Below are 10,295 nucleotides of genomic sequence, written 5' to 3'. Positions count from 1 at the left end.
ATCGCCACCATTACTAGTATAAAAAAAAATTCCAGTATATATACCGCCCTTTGTAGACGCTATAACTGTCACGTAAACCAATTAATTTACACGTATTGGGATTATTTTTTTAGCAAAGACATGTAGAAGAATACATTTTGACCTAAATTTATGACAAATTTGATTTTTTAAATGTTTTTTATTGGATATGTTTTATAGCAAAAAGTCAAAGATATTGTTTTTTTTCAAAATTGGCAGTCTTTTTTTTGTTTATAGCACAAAAAATACAAAACGGAGAGGTGATCAAATATCACTGAAATAAAGCTGTTTGTGGGAAAAAAAGGACACAAACTTAACTTATGTACAGCATTGCATGACCACGCCATTGTCAGTTAAAGTAACGCAGCATAGATGGCGGACTGATCAGACATGCATGCCGGAGCTCTGCTGGACAGTTATCCTTCTTTTCTCCTATCCTACACCTATAGATCACTGAGTGACGGTGCCCACACTCTGGATGCCTTGTAGATCCTCCGAGTGCCCGAAAGGGGGCAGGAGGCTTCGGATCCCTCCCCCCCGTTGCAGCCATCGTGGTCAGCCTGAGTCCACCTAGGGCAGCCCCACAGGCGCGCTTTTCCAATATGGTGTCTCAAACTGAGGCTGTGGTCCCTCCACTGCTGGACATTCCTGAGGTGATGACGGCTATTTCCACCTGCCAAGCAGCATTGACTTCTAAGATAGAGGCAGTTCAGTTGAATGTTGGGCTGCTCCGCCAGGACTTTGACAATATTTGCTCCCAACTCTCCGCAGGTGAACAGCAGGTTGGACATGTAGAGGACGTGGTGGGGGAACATGCGGCCTCCCTCCGCTTCCTGCAAACGAAGCTCAGAGCCCTGGAATACAAGGCAGAAGATATGGAGAACCACAGCAGACATAACAATCTGTGGATAGTGGGACTCCCAGGGGGTGCGGAAGGTAAGCACCCCACAGTTTATGTGGAAGAGCTGCTGAGATCTCTCCTGCCCGTGGCCTAGCTTTCCCCCCAGTTTACTGTGGAGCGGGAGCACTGGGTGCCCCTGAGGGCTGGACCGGAGGGTTGTTTGCCATGCACATTTATTATGCGGCTACTAAACTATGAACTCCTATAGGCTGCTCGGATAACAGGAGATTTGCCCTATCATAACACTAGGCTGCTGTTATTTCCGGGGGGGGGCGGGCAGATGGCCATTGCCGACCTTGTTTGGACTGTTGTGGGTTTTACAATGTGTTTTTTACAATGTTTGTTATGTTTTGGTTCTTTTAATGGCATTTACATTCAACTGCTACGTGAGGTTGCCTTTTGGGGCTGTAGTGCACCTATTGTGTGGAACGGGTATGTTTTCACGGTGGGGACTCCCCCCTGCTCTGTCCTGAGTCTGGTGGCAGAGCCCTCTGTGCCTTAATCCTTATTAGCTATCTACTTCTGCCACAATATGGCTAAGCTCTCTCTTATATCATGGAATGTCCATGGCCTTAATTCAGCCATGAAGAGATCTGTTATTCTTCTAACTTCGCAGACTCCACCCTCATATCTGTCTTCTTCAGGAGACTCATCTTATGGGTTCCTGAATATTGACTTGGGTGGGTGCCCATTACCATGCCACGTATTCCAACAATGCAAGTGGAGTTAGTATCTTGGTACGCAGATCTTTTCAACTCTTGGAGGTTAGGATGGATCCAGATGCCAGATATGTGCTCTTACATGTTCTAGTAGCAGATGTTGCCTTTGTGATAATGGGTCTCTACTTGCCTCCACCTGCTGATGTGACTCTTCTGTATACACTTATGCAATTGATGGCTCAATATGGTGAAGTTAATGTGTTGCTTTTTGGGAACTTTAACTTGGTGCCCTCCTAAGATCTAGATAGGCTCCCGGACTTCACTGCCTGGACCCAGGGCCTTTCCCAATGGGCCTCCTCTTTTGCATTGATTGATGTGTGGCGCAGGGGCAGACTGACCATTTGTAAACTCAGGCACTGCCCGAGGGCCTGGGTTCAGTAGGGGGCCCCATGAGATGCCCCTGGTACCTTTTTCATAGGCATTTTTGAGTTTGGGCAAGGACACAGGGGCCCCATGATCCCCTATTGCCCCATGAGTTGTCAGTCCGCCCCTGGTGTGGCGAATTTTCATCCTTTTTAGATCACGAATATACTTGTCATTCTACAACTCATCCATCTCTGTCTCGTGTAGACCTGTTATTTGCCTCCTCCTCTGTACTTCAGCGGGTGATCTCAGCTGAGATCCTGGCCAGGGGCATTTCTGACCATGCCCCTCGTCATGATTTTCCTGCGGCTGGGGGCAGCCAGGGGCCAGGACCAATGGAAGCTGTCTAGGTTCTGGCTTATGGACCCATCTGTTCAAGAATTTATCCTCGAGGTCCTTTGTGACTATTGGTTGCATAATGAGGACTCTGCTAGTCCTCTGATAGTTTGGGACACATTTAAGACCTGGCTTAGGGGGGAGTATATTTCTTGCATAACTAATGTAAAGAGTTCTTCTGTGCAGTCTCTGGAGCAGCTGGAGGTTGAGACACGGCAAAGAGCGGCGGACTATATGGCTCATAATGACCGTGACCACTGTGTAGCGTAGCAACAAGCCCCTAGGGAGATATTACTCAGAGCTGGCCAGCTCAGTGGATTACTTCAAAAAAGGCCTGGATTATTTCTTAGATACACATAATATAACTGGATATTAACATTTATAGGTAAAGTTGATCCAAGGAATATCCGATTGCCTCTCAGGGGATTAGGAAGGAATTGTTTTCCCAGCAGGGGCAAATTGGATCATGTTTTGCTGGGGTTTTTTTTGCCTTGCTCTGGATCAACTGTGGGTATAGGATTATAACTTTTTTTTTCCTCTATGGTTGAACTGGATGGACTTTTGTCTTTTTTCAGCCAGACTATGTACTATGTAACTGACATGACTAAAAAAGTCTCTACCTTCCACAGCGCAGAGGATGTTCGAATATGGGGTCAAGAATGGTAGACTTTTGGCTGGCTAGGGGACAGTTTTATCCTGGTAAGGATCCTGAAGATTGTGCTTCTTATCAGCCGATCTCTCTGATCAACGCAGATGCTAAACTCTAAACTGCCTCACGACAGTGATGGATGATCTTATCCACGTTGATCAAACAGGTTTTATGCTTGGGAAGGGTACAGATGTTAACTTGGCTGCCACTCATGCTAATGGTGGCACTGGAGTTATAGCCTCCTTAGATGCTGAAAAAGGCTTTCGATTCGGTTGAGTGGTTGTTCCTTTGGGAGGTACTGTGCAGATTTGGATTTGGCCCTCGGTTTTTGAAGTGGCTGGGTATGCTCTATAATGCTCCTCGAGCTAGGATCAGAACCAACGACCATTTGTCTGACTTTTTCCCTTTTGAGCAGAGGTACTCAGCAGAGATGCCCCTTCTTGCTGTAATTATAGACCTGTTAGTTTAACTTCTATAGTTTGAAAGATACTGGAGAGTTTAAAAAAAGACCACATAGATGAGTTCTTGCTTGAAAAAAATATTTTAAGCAACAGACAGCATGGATTCATGAAAGACAGAACTTGTCAAACAAATCTCATTTCTTTTTAAGGAGGTGAGCAAAACCTTGGACAGAGGGGTGGCTGTGGACAAGGTATACTTGGATTTTGTAAAAGCGTTTGACACAATTCCCCACACATGGCTAATGTGTAAGGTAAAGTCTACAGGCTTGGAAAAATCAGTATGTAAATAGATAGAAAACTGGCTAAAAGATTGTATTCAGAGAGTAGTGGTTAATGATTCATACTCTGAATGGTCTAGGGTTGTCGGTGGTGTACCCCAAGGTTCAGTGTTAAAACCCTTACTGTTTAGTATATTTATAAACGATATAGGGTCTGGGATTAAAAATATAATTTCAGTCTTTGCAGATGACACCAAGCTGTGTAGTGGAATAACGTCCTTACAGGATGTCTCCAACTTTCAAGCCGACCTCAATGCACTGTGTAATTGGGCAACTCTGTGGCAAATGAGGTTTAATGTTGATAAATGTAAGGTTATGCACTTGGGGGCTAAGAATATGCATGCATCATACATACTTTTCATAAACAGTCCTCTTTGTGCTTCTATGATATTTCAGTGACAAGTGAGGTGTTTTGTGCCAGACTCCCCTTGTCACTGAAATATCATAGAAGCACAAAGAGGACTGTTTATGAAATTGTTTTGAATATTGGATGAACATTACTTTGGAATGCACTATATGTTGCACTGGCTTGAAGCACAGTAACTTTGTTCACATTATTATTTGAATAATCACCAGTATATGAGTTTTTAAGAATATTATGGAGCGCGGCACGTATATGTATCTGTAGATATATATGTTTTATGTACAGTCTATGTTTTTGCACAGATAATGAGTATTGTGTAAAGTGTTGATGCACCATTATTTGATATATATGATTTTAGTTATTTATTTATCATGTTAGGGGAGTATCACATTTTGGCTCACAAGTATTATTTATTGTATTTTAATACAGAGAAATACTTACCTTATTCCTGACTTCCCAGCAGCCAGCACTCTTCTGCACTCCAGACCTGAAATGTGGTTGCCCTCAACATCCTTTAATAAAATGAAGGATATTGGAAGGTGCAAGAGAAGAGGATTGACTTTGTGGGCATGGTTGTGCATACCAAAACAAAAAAAAGGTAAGTAATATTCACTATAATGTGCCCCTAAACTAAATGAGCATTAGATCCTAAATGTAACCTGACCAGAATTCAGCTTAAAGCCAATCAACACATTAATATCAAATAATTTTATTTGAATGGCAGTGTGTGTATGTGTGGTGTGTGAGAAAAAGATAAAAATACTTCTGTTCTGTGCATTGCAATAAATAGAGTGTGTATGAATCACATAATAGACAAAGCATTGCTAACAGAATATGCAAACGTTTAACTAAAGCTTCCTTTTACATGCTATGCTGTGTTATCGTTATAAAATGATTGTCACAATTAAAGTCAGAGCCAATTAGCAGGTGGAGAGAGTTCAGATTCAAAATTTTCAAGTTTTACAGTACTGTACTTTAAATAGTTTTAGGAAGCTAAGTATAAAGACGCAAATACTTTGAAAAGCTTGTTGTATTCATATTCTGACTATTTTTTTCTTCTTTATGCTTCACAATCAGAACTGTAGAAACATTGCTGCTTTCTATATTACAGTAAGTATTGAATTATGAATAACATAATAGTCAAAGTCCAGACCTTGAGAGACAGACAAGGCCAAACATTCTATATCACAAATGTAAGAAAAACATATATAAATGGTTTAGATGGTAACCTTTTAGGATAAACCTGTTTTATTGGGAATTGTTAGGAAAGTGAAGAGGAATCAATATTAAATTAATGGAATTGAATGGATGAAAATTGTAAAACACCAAATAAAAGGGGGGGGGGGCAATTTAATAAATATAGCATTTTACTATCTTCAAAATCATTGTGCCTCTTCTGAGATATTAACATTTCTTAACATTAATGGGTATTATGCTAGTGTCCTCAATGTGACCCAAAATTGACAAATGAATTTATCTAAAAAAGAATTTCCAAAAATTCTTTATTACAGTAGTTCTGCATATTCCATGTGGTTTAGAACAGTTTTAGAGTACTTTCATGAAGATCTAGAGTTGTGGCATATATTATCTAAAGTCTCCTTCTTACTTCATTATCAACCAATAGGACCCAGCAATTTTTTTAAAATGACATCTTGTTCTAGTAAATGAATATTTTCTTGGGAATCAACTTTTTACAGATAAGGGTAAACATCTCAGTGTCTAACACACTGGTTTCACTGATCGCATCCCTTGTTAGCAGAAGCAGTAGCAATAGTTACAGTGTACAAGAGTTTATCTGGAATGGAAGCATTTTATTTATCTACTATCTAGTTTGCAATGTGCTGCAATGAACCACGCCCAAAACAGTACTTATCCAGTGTATGTGCAGTTTTGCAATACAGTTTTGATCTATGTCTTGTTTTATTGGCCTGAGTATGTGACATTTAAGAAACTGATTCTGAATTCACACCTTGTATGAATCCACATTGTAAACTGCATTGCAGACTCACCAGGGTGTGGAAGAAAAGGTGTAAGTTTTTGTAGAGATAGCATAGACATCCTCGTCATCCATCTCGTTGTATCTGGTAGTCTGTAAGGCACAGTATCTACAGAGTGCTTTATTCATGAATTCCAAGAGTGCATATGACACTTTGTCACATTCTGATCTTTGGCCCCATTGTCCTCTAAATGCACCTCCTAATGCTGGCTGTAGCTCCATCCCATTCTGAGATGATGGGTGTTCCTGTAGGGGAAAGTACAGCCAGCACAGAGCCCCCACCCCTCTTTAAGCGGATTGATCTTTCACTATTATAAATGAACAATCAGTGCTGCCTTATTATTTATAATAGTAAAAGATCACTCAGAGCTGCAATATCTGCCAGTGCCCTTTAAGTGTAAAAGCAGATACACTTAATCATGATGGTGACACAACCTGGCAGCACTGATTGATTATTCATAAAAAACATTTAACACTGTGATCGCCCATATTAACCTTACGATCACTCCGTCACCCAGTCAGTTCCATTGGTACAGTGTCAGTATTTTTTCACTGATCACTGTATTACTACCACTAGCAACATCAGATAGCGTCAGGGTCAGCTAGCGTTAGATTGCCTGCACACTATCGCACTCAAACTATAGGTTGCTGATCACCGGTTTTACTAGTATAGTGTTTGCATGGATCAATATATTGATCGTGAACAGAAATGTACTAGTGCTTCCTTACTATAGTGTCCGCAAAAGCGCAGTGTTAGCAGGATCAGCCAGCACTAGCATTTAGTGCCTCAGCTGTTTTTCACGTAAGATTTCTATCAATTGTGGGCCAAAACAATTTATACTCACAACAATACATTGCCACCCACCCAAATTCAGCTCTTGCCAGACAATTTGCATGGAAACCTATCACAGTTTTCGAATATAAAACTTTTTTTGGTGTAACCCTCAACATGGACATTACAAAAAAGAATGAATTGAGGTCATATTGGTCCACAGACTCGATTCATCATATGCTCATGTTCTCTGCTGTTCCCAACAAGGACCAGCAACGTACCGTTATATCACTGGACTTTGAGTGGTTATACCAGGATGATGCCTGCAGATATAGACATCAGCCTGGTATTGTTTTTTTTCAGCTGGTGGTCAGCTTTCATGTAAAAGCAATCCTGGCAGCAATCCTGGCAGCTATTTAACTGCTGGCAGATAAGATAACAACCAGTGGAATTGGTACCATTTGTATGAAAATAACAAAAATATGCAAAATGCCTGCGCACAAGGTGTCAATGAATTAAAGTGTTTGTTCACCAATGCCAGAAGTCTGCCAAGCAAAATAGGTGAGTTGAAAGCTTTGGTGCATGAACAGAACTATGATTTAATTGGTATTGCTAAATCTTGGCTTCATTCTTCACATGACTGGGCCATTAATATCCCTGGCTATGTTCTCTTTCAGAGAGACAGGGTAAAAAGGAAAGGTGGTGGTGTTTGTCTCTATGTGAGAAGTGAACTCAGAGCGAGTGTGAAAGAGGACCTAGTTGATGTAGAGTGTGATGAGGTTGAAGCTTATGGGTGGAACTGTACATGGGGGTGTGTACTACAAAGGTAATCTATGCAGTTTGTTATAGGCATCCCAGTGTTAATGAGGAGATGGAGACTCAGCTCCTTGCAGAGATCAAAAGGGCTGCAAGAGCTGGAACAGTGATAATAATGGGGGATTTTAACTACCCGGAAATTGACTGAAGTAATGGTACTGCAGGAACAGTTAAAGGGTAAACATTTTTAAACCTACTAGAGGACAATGTTATGGTACAGTTCATAGAGGCCCCAACTAGGAATGATGCTCTGCTGGACCTGGTACTCTCAAACCATGCAGAGGTTATTACGAATTTCCATATAAAGGAACATCTGGGTAGAAGTGACCATAACATTTCATTTATTGTTAGCTGTAAACAACAAGCACATATGGGAAAAATAAAAACACTCAATTTTAAAAGAGCTAATTTTCCAAGGATGAGACCTGCTTTCCAAGACTTAGACTGGGAGGGAATATTGGCATCGATGAACACAACACAGAAATGGGAGTTCTTCAAAAAAACTGTATGTGAACACACTGCAAAATATATTCCCATGGGCAACAAGTTTAAAAGACTAAAAATCAAACCTATGTGGCTTACAGCCAAAGTTAAAAAAGCTATAGATAATAAGAAGAGAGCTTTTATTAAATATAAAAATGAAGGAACGCTATCATCGTTTAAACATTACAAAAAGAATATAACAGAATATGCAAAAAGGAAACAAGGGCTGCAAAAATTGAAAACGAACGACAGATTGCAAAAAATAGCAGAACCAACCCCAAAGCATTCTTCAAATATATTAATAGCAAAAAGGTTTGGTCTGAACATGTAGACTCTTTACAAAATAATCTAGAGTGGGTGACTGGGGACAAAGAGAAGGCAATTTTATTAAATACCTTCTTTAGCTCTGTGTATACAAAGGAGCAATGGTTGAGCTCTTGCCCATAATGGTCATGGTATTGACACAGCTCCAGATGATCCACATTGGCTCGCAATTGATATGATCCAGAAATATTTAGACAGAATAAAGGTGAATAAAGCACCTGGACTGGATGGCATACACCCAGGGGTCCTTAAAGAATTGAGATCTGTCATTTCAAAGCCATTGTTTCTAATTTTTAGGGACTCTTTAATGACTGGCATAGTACCACTGGACTGGCGTAAGGGCAATGTGGTGCCAATATTTAAAAAGGGGTCAAAATCTTTACCAAGTAATTATTGACCTGTTTGTTTAACTTCTATAGTTGGCAAGATACTGGAGAGTTTAATATAAGACCACATAGATGAGTTCTTGCTTGAAAAAAATATTTTAAGCAACAGACAGCATGGATTCATGAAAGACAGAAGTTGTCAAACAAATCTAATTTCTTTTTATGAGGGTTTAAGCAAAACCTTGGACAGAGGGGTGGTGGTGGACATGGTATACTTGGATTTTGCAAAAGCGTTTGACATGGTTCCCCATACATGGCTTATGTGATAGAAAACTGGCTAAAAGATCGTATTCAGAGAGTAGTGGTTAATGATTCATACTCTGAATGTCTAGGGTTGTTAGTGGTGTACCCCAATATTTACTGTTGGGACCCTTACTTTTTAATATATTTATAAACGATATAGGGTCTGGGATTAAAAATACCATTTCTGGGGGAATCAATGGTGAAGAAGGATCTGGAAGTTCTTGTAGATCACAAGCTTAAAAATGGCATTCAATGCCAAGCTGCAGTTTCTAAAGCGAGCAAAATCCTCTCTTGTATTAAAAAAGGTATAGACTCCTGAGAGAGAGAGATTTAATTTTACCCTGTAAAAATAATTATTAAGACTTCATCTGGAATATGCAGTTTAATTTTGGGCACCAATTCACAATAAGAACATTGGGGAACTGGAGAAAGTACAGAGAACGGCAACCAAACTGGTAAGAGGAATGGAGGAGCTCAGCTATGAGGAAAGGTTAGAGGAACTGAATTTATTCTCTCTTGAGAAGAGGAGATTAAAGGGGGAGTATGATCAACATGTATAAATACATCAGTGGTTCAAATAGTGAAATTGGTGTAGAGTTATTCACCCTGAGGTCATCACAGAGGACAAGGGGGCACTCTTTACATCTGGAGGAAAATAAATTTAATCTCCAAACACGGAAAGGTTTCTTCACAGTAAGAGCTGTGAAAATGTGGAATAGACTCCCTCAAGAGTTGGTTATGGCCAGCTCAGTGGATTGTTTTAAAAAAGACCTGGATTCTTTCTTAGATACACAGAATATAACTGGATACTAACATTTATAGGTAAGGTTGATCCAGGGAATATCTGCTTGTTTCTCAGGGGATCGGGAAGGAATTGTTTCCCCTGCAGGAGCAAATTGGATCATGCTTTGCTGGGGTTTTTTTTGCCTTCCTCTGGATCCACTGTGGGTGTAAGATTATAACTTTTTTTTTTTAATGGTTGAACTGGATAGACTTTTGTCACACAAATTAAATTAATATACATATATTGGGTTCTTTTTCCAAAGACATGTAGCAAAATACATTTTGGCCATAATTTTTTACTAAATTTGAGTTTATTGGATTTTTTTTATAACAGAAAGTAGAAAATATTGTTTTATTCATGATTATCGGTCTTTTTTCATTTATATCACACAAAATTAAAAAA

At 39.9% G+C, this 10,295-nt stretch overlaps 1 pseudogene; it reads left to right on the top strand.

Annotated features, from left to right (window-relative positions):
* The first annotated feature begins 620 nt into the window (after positions 1–620).
* Positions 621–10,295, top strand: part of LOC149451209 (uncharacterized) — a 111,231-nt pseudogene continuing 101,556 nt past the window's right edge.

Source organism: Staurois parvus, unplaced genomic scaffold (genome assembly GCF_062004578.1).
Source record: "Staurois parvus isolate SC_StPar_1 unplaced genomic scaffold, SC_StPar_1.0 ptg000546l, whole genome shotgun sequence".
NCBI lineage: Eukaryota > Metazoa > Chordata > Amphibia > Anura > Ranidae > Staurois > Staurois parvus.
Note: the sequence above shows the minus strand (reverse complement) of the source record. Positions and strands in the feature narration are given on the sequence as shown.